The 13,895-nt window shown below is 33.7% G+C and overlaps 1 protein-coding gene across 2 annotated transcripts in view; it reads right to left on the bottom strand.

The window, feature by feature from the left end:
• Nucleotides 1–13,895, bottom strand: part of LOC118193315 (aldo-keto reductase 1B-like) — a 133,714-nt gene that overhangs the window by 87,102 nt on the left and 32,717 nt on the right. The window contains exon 1 of one of the 2 annotated variants that reach the window (XM_085823371.1): nt 10,330–10,446. The exons of the other annotated variant lie outside the window; for it this stretch is intronic. The gene's annotated coding sequence lies outside the window, so the exon portion shown is untranslated. Of the gene's footprint in view, nt 1–10,329; nt 10,447–13,895 lie in introns of those variants that run through there. 2 annotated transcript variants of the gene reach the window in all.

The raw sequence follows: 13,895 nt of genomic DNA on the forward strand, positions 1-13,895 counted from the left end.
TATTTTCAAAATATGATATTTTTTGAAAACAAATATATGATTATGGAATATTACGTTAAAATGAAATGGTTCCTTATGTAACCTGTATGTTACACTAAAAGGCTTCATCGAATACTTGTAAAGTAATGAGCAAATACTAAGTTAATATCTTGTGTGAATGAATATTATCTTACAGAATTTTTTATTCCATAAAAATCTATCTAAAAATATAATTTTGTTGAATGAAGATTTAAACATTTTTCCCTAAGATTTAAAAAGTCGTTTGAAATAATGATAACAAAAACATTAATCTGAACCATTTAATAAATGAATAGAAAATTTTGAGAACTATTAAATCATCCACAGGAATTTTGAAATAATCATCGTATTTTTGACATCAGTTAAAGAAAGAAAATCTGAGTCATTTTGATTATAGTGATAAATTAGTTCCATTAATAGTAGGATAGAAAATTAAAATTTTAAGGAGCCATTATGCATTATCAATTTTTCATTAAAAAATTTTTAGTTTATTACTACTATCATATCAATTATTAATGCTGAATTCTTTATCTTCAATTTTTACATTCTTTTCTTAATTTTCTAGGCATAGCAGAGAAAAATATAATTATAGGATCAAGGCATTTCCAAATACATTATATTTTCTTCCTTAAATTTTTAAGATCATTCTATATTCATCATGTATTATAGACACAGTATCAGGGGATTCTGTTCAATTTTTCAGTTAGAATTTGGGACGAAGTTGTGAAGTCATACCTACATTAAATGCTTGAATTGATTATTTGAAATATGACAAAGCAAGAGAGGGCCATCTGTCCAAGGAAAGGAATATTTTAAGGAAAACTTCATGTTACACAAACATTTACACAGGCAGCCCATTCTCTAGGATTTAAATCTAGAGCCAAATGCTAGTATTCAGCTTACTGTCTGGCTGCCTGTAGGCAATAAATGTTTTAGTAGAAGGAATACTTGAAAAATTAAATTTAGGACTAACTGATTCTTCAATTTTGTATTCAATGAGAAGAATGTAATTTATTAATAAAGTTTTAAATCTGGGAAAATACCTGTACAACTGTCCGATTAATTAATCTATTATTTCAATTAATGGTCAGTAGCAGAAGAGATTAAAAAGCATTTATGCCTAAAAGAATTATATGTTGTAATTAAAATGAATAATGCAATTAAGCATGAAAATAATTTTGGATAACTTGTGATAACTGAATTTAAGTTCATTGTTGAGTTACATAAGTAATTTTTTTTAGAATTTGAAAAAATATTTAGAATTGTTTATTGAAACAATTTCATTAAAATATTTGTTTACTGTAATCATATCCAATTGCAGTCTCTTTAGATTACACTGTTGGGTATAAGGAGAATGATTTGGTTTAGTTTACTTAAGTATGGCAAAGCACACTAGGACTATCTGCCTAAGTGGAGAAATGCCTTTGTGGAGGACTTTCAAAGGGAAACTGACTTATATACATGTTACACATGGAGAAAACCATGAAAATACCCATACAACCAGCCCATTCGCGGGATTTGAACCTCGGACCAAACTACCAGTGTTCAGCGGGGGAATTCTAGAACATTACTAATTTATTGCCAAAAAACCATTAAGTCTAATACACAAGTTTTTTTTCCAGCTATTTCGTGATGCATATGTAACTTTGAGATGTCTTAAAATTCAATAAAGGAAAGTTATGCAGATGTAAGAAAAACATAAAATTTGAGCTTCTTTTTAACATTGGAAATATTTTGAAAGAAAATGTTGTATATCTTTTAGAAAATCTAAGGTATTTTTCCTTAAAAAAAAAAAAAAACTTAATATTTAAAGTTACATAACTTCCCTTTCCCCACAAATAAATAAATGCAGCATATTTTGTTACAAGCAGTAGCTGTAGACATTTCACATAAAACATATGTTCTACATGTGTAATTATTTATAGTAATATTACAATCAAAATATTTAATATTTAGGAATACATCATTTTTGTATTTTGTATAAGACAAATATGTTCTATATGCATAATTATTTGGAAGAACTTTTAAGTAAATTATCTGCAACTTTTACATATATATCCTTTAAAATTTCACATGAAAATACATGTTCTTACATAATCACTTGCAATAACCTTACAAGCAGAACACTAGTAATCTACAAATATTCCCTTTAGTAATTCACATTCAAAAATTACGATCTACTTACACTATTATTTCCTGTAATCTTTACAGATGTTTACATTGGTAAATCACATATGAAAAACATGTTATACTTACACGATAATTTCCTGTAACATTACAGATAAAAGATCTGTAACCTTTACAGGCATATGCTTCGGTAATCAACATACAAAAACTTTGTTATGCCTACAGAATAACTTCCTGTAACATTACATGTCAAACATCTGTAACCATTACAGGTATAATCTCTGTAAAGTTACTAAGAAAATTCCTGTTTTGATTACTCAAATAATCCATGGCATCCCAGTTTCCACGACTTTTCTTAGTAACTTTACAGATTTTTTTTTACAGTGCAATGGCTCAAGAAGCACAACTCTTCCAAGATACAAAAAAAAAAAAAAAAACCTGACGAGATACTGCTACTGCCCGTTGAAATTTGAAATTTCAAAACGTAAATTACAAACAAACATACAGTTTAACGATTTCAAGAACAACTAATTCTACAGTACAAATATGAAAGCTAATAGGTAATTCTTTATCATGAACATAATAAAAATATGCTAGAATCTAACTTACTTTTTAAAACAGTTCCATTGCAATATAAAGCACAATTTCTAATAAGAACACAATAATGTAAAGCTAAGCATTGTTATCCTGGCTAGGCAATAAACAAATTTTAAGAATACATTGAATATATACACCGTTTGATGTTTTCACTTATACAATCCTAAAAAATTTCTACAGTTCTAGCTAAACACCATTTAAATGGGGAAAGATTATCTTTCTTTAACACAGCTAACATATCTGCCTTTAAATTTTCTTTATTGTTAAATCTTTTGGTGCGTTGTTGGAGATGATTTAAATAATCAGTTTGCCAACGTTTCCAAGTAACTTGAATGAACTTGGTACTAATCGGCCATTTAAAAAGTCTATTATCTTTAGGATAAGACAAAATCAGGTTCATGATAAGAAGTACTGGAACCTCCAATTAGGAAATGACTCGGCGTTAAGAAAATCAAGGTAAAATTGGACGAGAATTAAGAATACCTTTAATTTGTGCGACAGCAGACCAAAATTCTTCTAAAGTCTATAACTGCCGGCCCACCAGCGGCCGAGCGGTAAAGTCGCTGAACACTGGTAGTTCGGTCCGAGGTTCGAATCCCACAAATGGGCTGGCTGCATGGGTGTTTTCGTGGTTTTCCCCGTGTGTAACGTGTATACAAGCCAGTTTCTCTTAGAAAGTCCTCGACGAAGGCATCCCTCCCCTTAGGCAGATAGCCCTAGTGTGCTTTGCTATAATTAAATACATACTATAACTGCCGATTGTACGCTGAAGATGATATTTAAATGACTTAATATCTGCTTCCCATAAACCACGAAAATTTGGTGCTCTAGGTGCAGTTTCCAATGTATACGAGGGCCATCCAGGAAGTAGATTACGTTTCCGTCTGTGTCCGCTAGGGGCGGGGCTAGCGCGGCCATCTTGGGGTCAGAGCGTTGCGCAGCTCAGTCTGCATCTAGCCGTGCTAGTGAGAGGTTCATGCTGTGCTCCGTTCAGATACTGTGACGGTTTGAAATGTCTGCGTTAATTGAAAATCCTGCGAGCTGCGCTCAGTAATAAGGTTTCTGACTGCAAAAAACTGTAAACCGATAGAAATCTATCGGCAGCTTCGTGAAGTGTATGGGGACAACATTATCACTGAAGGTGGAGTGCGTCAGTGGGTCATAAGATTTCAAAATGGCCGAACCAATGTTCACGACGAAGATCGAAGTGGGAGACCCAGCATAGTGACCGCCGAACTTCTCGAAAAAGTCGATGCTAAAGTCCGTGAAAATCGAAATTTCACAATAACGGAACTTTCTTTGAGTTTTCCACAAATTTCGCGAAGTTTGTTGCACGAAATCATCAGCGAAAAGCTTGGTTACCACAAGTTTTGTGCAAGATGGATTCCAAAAATCTTGACAGAGGACCACAAAAATCAGCGAATGGCTGCAGCGTTGAACTTTTTGGACGCTTACCATAAGGATGGTGACTCTTTACTCGATCGCATCGTTACTGGTGACGAAACATGGGTGAAACATGTGAACTGTGAAACAAAATTGCAATCAATGCAGTGGGGGCACACAAGTTCTCCCCAAAAACCCAAGAAATGCATGCAAACAATGTCGGCAAGGAAGATGATGGCGACTGTTTTTTGGGACAGAAAAGGTGTAATTTTGGTGGACTTCCTGGAAAGAGGCACTACAATAAACTCTCAAAGGTATTGCCAAACTCTCCAAAAACTCAGAAGAGCAATTCAAAACAAGCGCAGAGGAATGTTGAGCTCTAAGATCTTGTTGATTCACGACAACGCCCGGCCCCACACGGCAAATGTCACTCGTAAAGTTCTTGAATCTTTTAAGTGGGAGTTGTTTCCTCATCCGCCGTATAGTCCCGACCTGGCACCGAGCGACTTCCACCTATTCCCAGCAATGAAGAAGTGGCTGGCTATGCAGCGTTTTGATGACGACGCACAGCTGCAAGAAGAGGTAACGAAGTGGTTGAAGGCGCAGGCGGCCGAATTTTTCGACGAAGGAATTTCCAAGCTCGTACATCGCTACGATAAATGCCTTAATTTGTATGGTGACTATGTAGAAAAGTAGTATTTGAGTGTGGCTTTCATCTGTATATAATAAAATTTGTTTCCTATACTTTGTTTATTTTTTTATTCCAAAACGTAATCTACTTTCTGGATAGCCCTCGTACATTCAGATGTTGAGAAATAAATCTGCTGTATCAGAATTAGATTTAAGGACTAAGCTAGGCAATTTTTTCAGTTCTGATTTTGCACCAACCATATTAGTACCGTTATCTGGCATTGTAGTATTACATTTCCCACGTCTAGCAATAAATCTTTTAATAGTAGCAAGTAATGCATATGTGATTAAATCAGTTATTACCGTAGAGACACCAGGTATTTTTTGAAAGCAATGATGAAGAAAAAAGAGAGATGAAAAATGAGCAATGTCCTCGCTGGGACTCGAACCTCTCGATACGCGCCGGGTGTGCTGGCCATTGCATCACGAAGGCATGCTAGGAAGGCGGTAGAAATACCTTATATACTTCCCCTTTTAAAGGGCGACTGGGAATTGGGGGACCCAATCGCCAAATCTTGGTGGTGGAGAATCATCATCCATCACCCTTTTAGTTCGGGCGCCACTGTAGAGACATTAGGTTATTTCGAAGTAGGAGCTGTGAAAAATGAGCAATGCCTTCGCCGGGATTCGAACCTCAGACCTCTCGATACGCGCCGAGTGTGCTGGCCATTACACCATGAAAAGAAGGCGGGATAAATACCTTATACTACCTTGGTCATAAGGTCTTCATTGACAAGGGGTCCAATACAACCTTATACTACCTCTAAGTGTATTGCTTTAGTAGCTAAATATTTGAATATAGCAACGTACACTTTTGCATAATTACTCTTTCTCTGATTTTTATACTTGATGAGAAATAAACCCGAAAATCGATTTCACAAGTATTAAATACAATCCCTGGGTTAACTCTTTCACCAGGTAAATTTCTCATAAGATGTTGACATACAATTGGTTTAATCTTAAAACATGTTACACATTCATGTACAACCCTTTGAGCTATATCTTGATCATTAATAACCCAAAATTTACTGTGAACCTGATGCAATAGTGCTTGCGCACCAAAATGAATATTTAACATTATATTACTGAAAACTTGATCTAGTAAATACATGATCTTTTGGCATTACAAAGACTTTTTTTTTATTGTAATTAAGGTTACTGTTGGTAAGTCTGTGTCCGACTCTCGGAAGAGAATCATCATTTCTACATACCTGATCATGATTTTCTCAGCGTCATCCAATTCTTTAACAGTTAGAGAACCTATTATTTTTTTTTCCTTTACAATTGGCTATAAATCTGTAAACAAAACTTTACACACGAATATACTAATGCTAAGAATATGATCTAGAACAAGGGAATTAAGAGTCCACATTTAGATTAACTAAGTCATTATCCCAAAGTATGAGTTCTTTGACGTACTCCACCTCAGCCATATCAGAAGAAATTACTTCACAAGGCTTAGTCAAGAACCTCTCATTAGTCAAGAATGTTGGTCCATACCACCATAAATCACTATGAAAAAGATCCTTAGGTTCAGTTCTCAGTGATATTAAATCAGTTGGATTATTATGAGCGCTAACATGGTACCACTCACGAACAGTTATCATACTGCGAATAACAGGTACTTTATTAGCAAAAAATGTCTTTAGTTTGTAAGGATTATGTTAATTTTTCTAACAGTTAAATTTTAAGGTTCCTATCCTATCGCTTCTTAATTTCTACTTACAACTTCGAGACAGAACGTAGTTTTAGAATCACGTTTGAATGCAAATTTGAGGAGTAGAATTTAACCGCGAAGTTCTACTCCCTTTGTGAGAGAACCAGTGATTCTGGCAAGCATGCATCCGCAGTTTTAGGCTACTATCTCTTAAGCTATTATTACGCTCGGCCGTTCTTTAAGCCCTTAATAGCCTCGTAGTCAATTAGTGTTAAGGGGCCAACTCCGTTAGAAGTTTGATAGCTTCGGCTATATCTTTTTAGTTAAGATTGGTATAGTTTAGTTCTTAGTCTCTTAAGTTCTAGCCCGAGTGTCGGCTTTATTGTACAACTCCAAGACGGAGTTTGTTACACCTTATTGGAATAATAAAGGGTTACTTCACCCTTCTTACTTGTTTTTTTCTATCCCATGAACTCAAGCGATTATTCGCTTACTCGTTCTTCACATTCAACTGTAACTTAAGCACACAGTACAGAATCTTACAAGTTGATGAGGTACCTTCTTAAACCATGTTAACTGAAATAATGCACCTTGACTTCTGTGCTTAAAGTGAGAACTTCATATATGACAAATAGACAAACAGTAAAAGATCTATCGATCTGCTATAGGCTATACATTTCGTTTTATTTAAAAATAATAATTTCAAAATTTAATTTAAAATAATTAAAAATAATTTTTAAATAATTAATTTTAATGCATAAGTGATAGTTTGTTTCATTATAGAATCAAGACTCTTTTTGTAAAATTTTAAAGTTATGCGATACGATGCATATTTCAGATTTTTCTAGGATTCCTCGTTATTTCTCGTGTATGCTCAGGCCTTTCGTTCTTGAACTCCAACAGCTGTCGCTAAACTACAGTTGAACAACTATTATTATTATTATTATTATTGAATCCGAAGAAGTATAAAAAATTATTGAAATAATCGAAACTATGTCAGAATATGGATTCCAAAGCTGAACAAAGCTTTACATTTCGGGTAAACGATATATTTAGTTGTTATAGAGTTAAATGGCTGAAATGAAAACACCAAAGGAACATCTGCAGTGATTGATATTGAAAATTTTTAGACAATAAGATGTCAATTACGATAAATATACATTTTTAAATATTATTCATAATGAAGAAATTTGAATTTATAAATTTTATTTGTTGAAAAACAAGAAGGAATTTGGGAAACTATCATCGCTTTTTGTATGCATTTAGTTCAGTTAGTCCGATTTCAAAACACTGTGAAATAATGTCGGAACCGGTTAGTCAGGCTATTCAAGATACTGCTATATCTCAGCTTTAAGCAATGGCGGATAGGGTCGGCGAGCGACCGGGCAGATGCCAGGTGGGCTGGAGCGATTTCGGGCCAATCAAGAAACTCGAACGATCGAGTCTACAGAGATTACTCGGCGAGACAGCCCTGCACATGAGGGAGACACGAACAAAGAAGATTAGAGATTCTCCTTAGAAAAAAGATTCTTTGACATGAATGCGCGGACCGCATATCGCACTCAAAATCACATGAGATACGGTAGCTGCAGGGTAGGTGTAGAGTAGAGCCTATAGTCGACAGTGACCAACAGTCGTAAAGTAGATTTATGAAAATACAGTACAGTCTCGTTCTAATTTAATTGTGAAAGTGAAAATATTGCATTAAAACTAATTAAAGGAACACTCTCTAGCGAATTTTACTGTGTCACTGAATAACATAAGTTGATGACCAAAAATACTGCAGTTGAAATTTGTACGTTACTTTTTAGATACGTGGAATGGATAAACGAAAAATAAAAGGAGGAACACAGAATCTTCGAGAAAAGAGACAAAAACTAATGAAGAACTCTGCAAAATATTGCTAAAAAATTATGGATATGTATCCTGGATTTTTCAAAACCAGCACCTTTTCCCACGACAGCTACTGCGCAAACACAAAAAGAGACATCAAAAACATTAGAAGCTGAAATATCAAACACATGTGAGAATAATTCGGTGCACCAATATAGAAACAATATAGAAAATATTATCGAAGCAACAACAAGTGCATCAGCATCACAGAACATGAACAATTATATTCTATAAACATACGTTCAATCAGTTGGAAAATCTATTATCCGGAATCAGCGAAGTTTTTCATTATAGCCGGTTTAGAGAGCAAAATAATGAAATAATTATATTTACTCACAAAACCTTACACGACCAGCTGAAATACTGCACTGCAATAAAATGAACAAACAAACAAACAAAAAACTATATTTATTCCCATCTAGAATATAATAAAAAGTTCAGATAATTTTTTTTTTTTTACCTGAAACACCTCACAACGTCTCCGATTTTGATAAATTTTATTTATATTTTTCCTGAAGTCTCTTGGTGTTCGTACTTTACTCATACTTTTAACTGCTATCTCTTTTGGGGGGAAAGTATTAATATAACATCTCGTGTAAAGTGAATATATTATTTTGCATTCTTTCTCATCAAATAAAATTTCATAATTTATGAAATAATTTTCCGACGTACAGCCTTGTTACATGCTGTTTTACAGTATCTTTAATTGTTTTGAAATAAAAGAAAAATTTACCTAAATTATTCGTAATTTTTCGTATTGATTCGACTTCTTAAAATAATAAATTAAATTAATCAAATGTAATTATAAATCTTATTCTGTTTCATAATGTTTGAAAGGATATCGACGATTTGTACACTTAGAAAAAGACTGGGAGAACTAACAATGCTAACAGTAAAGGTCATCCGATGAGATAAAATCTTTTTACGCTTGCATTAATTGTAATAATAATAATAATAATAATAAAAGTGAAAGGTTTCAGATTTTAAATTACGTCCAAAGAGGAGTTTTTTTAAGCATTTTGTGTGTTGCCTTTATTTATTAAATATCATCTTCGCACTTAAACCATAAAACTTAGTTCACGAGAAATATCGCAAAATGATTTTAAAATGAGCCTTTTATTTAAAATTTCCGATACACAGTCTCGTGCGCTGGAGATAATTTTTTTTTTTTCTGTACAACGTTGCCATGGCTCGCTTTGAAAGCTTTGAGTTTGTTAATCAAAAATTTCGTTAAAGTTTTATAAAATATGAAACCGATAATAAAACAAATTCCAAATTTCAAATTTGGGCTTCCACATGCCCATATTCGCAGGAGCATTACGTTATTCAAAATTAGGTATCGTTGTTTTATCACAGTGCGAGAAACATACATACATTTATGCAGATTATACATTATTTAATTTCTTTAAATATAATACAAGGCGATAATATTTGGTGGCAACAATTTGAAAAGTGAAACAACGCTTGGAATGAATCAACGCAAAATGCCAAAACGAAATTAAGTCCTTCTGAGCCATTTGCCCCTTTGGACTAATAATAAAATAATAATAAGTCTCGGCACAAAAAAGCAGCAAGTTTGAGGAAAGTGTTGAACCAATCAAAATTACTTTTACGGCAGAGTACAAAGACATTAAATTTCGATATTTATTTCCTTGCAACAGTAATATAATTTAACATTAAAGTAACAGCACTATTAATTACAGAGGTAATATCTAATTTACACTTAATAAAAAATCCTTCTTTATCATTTTTTAAACAGACTATTTCTATGTGACATATAGAACATTATGCATGAATAATTCGTTCTGCATGAATAATTAAGAATTTAATTTATTTTATGGCGAAGAACGTAATTCAATATACTAAAAAATGATATCTTTAATATTTTTTATACTTCACAATTTCAGTTTTGGTGTGTGAAGAAGGAAAAAAGAATATTTAGGAAATTAACAATATAAACTTACCTTCTTAAAAATTTAATAGATTACTGAAACCGGACAAACCAAGAATACCTTCTACTCAGATTGAACTGACAACCGATCAGCATTACCGAACTAGGAGGGTGCATTTTTTTAAATTGGGGGAGCTGAAGGTTGAGTTCATTGAATTGAAGGGGGGGGAGTAACACTGTATGACGATATACAGAGACGATATACGAGAGGCCTCAGAAAGGGACATTGCTGCAGGGTGTCGAGAGTCAAGTGTTGAAGATAACACAGATTTATAAAGTAAATAAAAAGAATAAAACTAAGATGTGTTAGGAATTCAGAATGTCAGGATTTGTAATAATAGCTGTCTAACCTGTTATTATTACAAATCCTTCCAGAGGTACTCTAGAAGCATAATTCATAAGAAGAAACTTGAATGGCGATTTTTGGAACCGAGGGGATCAGTGGCGTAGCTAGCATAACTGGCGTCCTGGGGCACGATAACTTTCTGGCGCCCCCCCCCCCGAAAAACATATAGTAATTTAATATATAGAATATACTCGTAATAAGAATATAAGACAAAAATAAAAGATTACAGCACGTAGCTTAAAATATTCTATAATATATTACGAATAGTCACTGCAAGTACTCTTCTACAAAATACTGTACTGTTTTTCGACACAGGCTCAGGTTAGGCTTTAAATATGAGATAAAAGAATCTTGTTAAAAAATCAAGACTGGAATTGGATTCGGAAATCTGTCTGTCAGTAGAAAAATCGAACATGCGGTCATCTAGAATAAGTTAAAGATGCTATTTATTTTACATACTTATTTAATTTTTTAAAAAAACGTACAATTTTCAAACAATTTAAAAGTTAATATATATAAGGTCGCTATATTTAATAATAATATAATATTATATTATAATAAATGAATACAATTCATTACTATGTATATATTTTTCTTGCCTTTGATGAAGCAAATTTATCAATTACTTCATCCAAGTCGATCATTACAAATTTTTCTCTTTCTACACTTAAAAATACTAGGTCTCTTAGGCGATCTTGTCCCATCGTTGATCGTAGCTGTATCAAAATTAATTTTAATTTGCTGAACGAACGTTTACAGTTAGCAATTGGTACTGAAATAGTAAGGAGTATTTGTAGAGCGACTCTCAGGTTTGGAAAAACATCTTCTCCATATGATATTATAAAGGTAAGAAGCTGTAATGGAGTTTTAGGTTCAATAACTTTTCTACTGTGGAGTAACATCTTGCAATCACATATTTCGACATAGAGTTCTGTTCTATTAAAATCTGTATTATAAAATTCACCCATATTTTTACAATTTTTTCAAGATTGTTATCAACATTATCCTTGTTTAATAAATTTTCAACGTCCAGTAAAAATCCAAATTTGGAGTTAAGATCACTTAGTAGTGTAAATCGCTTATTTATTTCCTGCTGCAGACAATCAAGAACGCTTTTCACAACGTGAGAAATTTCACTTTTTGCGGAAAGGCCAACGTCTCTAGACAATTCTCCGGGCATTTTTCGGCGTCTTCTAACACGGATGGATTGTTGTATCAATACACTATTTTTCACAAAGAGACTTAGCTTTTTCTATCGCCTCTTTACAGATCTCGTCTTGAATTTCCGCAAGTTCAGTGGCTAATGACTCAAGATCATGGAACGCTTCTCTAAAATTCATTTTAGGATCTTGTAACCTAAGCTGCACATGATCAGTTCTCCTTAAGATTTTATGCCAAAAATGGACTAAAGTTATGAAACTAAAATTCAGCATATTTTGCAATAAAAGTGCAGCTTTACTTCTGGTGTCACTTGTGTTAGTACTATCCTCTGCTAATTTTTCTAATAGTTCTAATTCTTCCAGTCTTCCAACAATAACGCTAATCGCTTCTGCTTTGGCGCTCCATCGTGTTTCAGATTCATGTTTAACAGTTTTCTTTAAAGCATTTTTTAATAATTCCCATCGTAATGTTGAACGTGAGAAAAAGAGATATATATTTTCAATTATTCCAAAGCATGTTATAACGATTGGGTCTTGCTTAGCTGCAGCGACTACTACTGAATTTAATGAGTGTTTATCACAATTTACATATAATGCTTGTAGAGATATTAGGTAATTTGGAAAAGCCGGAGAGATGAAAATGAGCAAATGCCTTTGCCGGGAATCGAACCACGGACCTCTGAAATACCGGCTCAGTGTGCTGACCATTACACCACGAAGGCACGCTAGGACGGCGGGAGAAATACCTTATATACTCCCCCTTTTGAAGGGCGACTGCGGCTTTTAGGGGACCCAATCGCCAAATCCTGGGTGAGGAGAATCATCAGCCAACACCCTTTTAGTTCTGGCGCCACTGTAGAGACATTAGGTAATTTGGAAAAGCCGGAGATGAAAAATGAGCAAACTCCTTCACTGGGAATCGAACCACAGACCTCTGAAATACCGGCTCAGTGTGCTGACCACTACACCATGAAGGCGCGCTAGGAAGGCGGGAGAAATACTTTATATGCTTTATTATTTTTTTTCCATAATTCCTTGTTGAACGCCAGATATGTGACCTAACATCACGGCAGCATAATCATAACATTGTGATCTGCAATTTTTAAAGAAATCTGATCGGAATTTAATTTTTCTAAAGTTGTATTTTCAATTGAGGCTGCATCTTTAGCATGTATTTCAATAAATCCTAAAAAATGGAAACGTTTCTGTTGGTAAAATCAATATCTACATACCTAAAGGCTTGCAACATTTGTTCTCGATGAGTAATATCAGGAGTCGAATCAAATAGAAGTCCGTAATATTTATTTCTTTTGATGTCACTGATTAGTTGATTTCGAACTATGGATGCCAAAATATGAATAAACTTATTTTGGATTTGTGGTGATGAGACAGTTCTGGGCGTTTCTGTGACATTTTTTAGATGAGTAGCTAGAAGTGGATTAAACTGAGCTACAAGTTTAAGTAAAAATAAGAAGTTTCCGACATTTGTATCGCCTTGAAGCGCTAGATTTTCAACATGACCACGTAGAGGAAGAATTTGTATAATCAGACACTTCATACAAGCTAATATCCGTTGCAATATATTTCACCACCGTTCTTTTTTAGACTGTATATTTGCTTCTAATGATTCATCGATTCCCGTTTTATTAATTAATCTTCTTTCTACGCTGTAAACGATTTTCGGTGAATTTGACTTCTTTCATGGCTAATCAATTTATCTTTTTTCCTCCGTTTATTAAAACCAGATGTTGTTGCGAAAGATGACTGTGTAGCGGAGTTTGATGTAACAAACAGTAAACAACAAAAGCAGTACACTGCATTATTTTTTGGTGAATATAAGAACCAAGATCGGTTTATTTCAGTTCCTTTTTCTTCATTACCGATTCGTCGAAAAAACCAAGATTTTGGCATTAGACGATTAGTTGATGTTGCTATTGTATTTAGACTGGATTCGTTTTGAAATATGCGGGATGCACGGATAATCATTTCGGTGCGAAGATGTTTCGATATTATTGAAAGATTATTAGAGAATTTTAAATAAGCAACATCTTTGAACTCCAGAACGCCCGGAAT

The sequence above is a fragment of the Stegodyphus dumicola genome, chromosome 9 (genome assembly GCF_044657685.1).
Source record: "Stegodyphus dumicola isolate Sdum_Otavi_A_Nest chromosome 9, ASM4465768v1".
NCBI lineage: Eukaryota > Metazoa > Arthropoda > Arachnida > Araneae > Eresidae > Stegodyphus > Stegodyphus dumicola.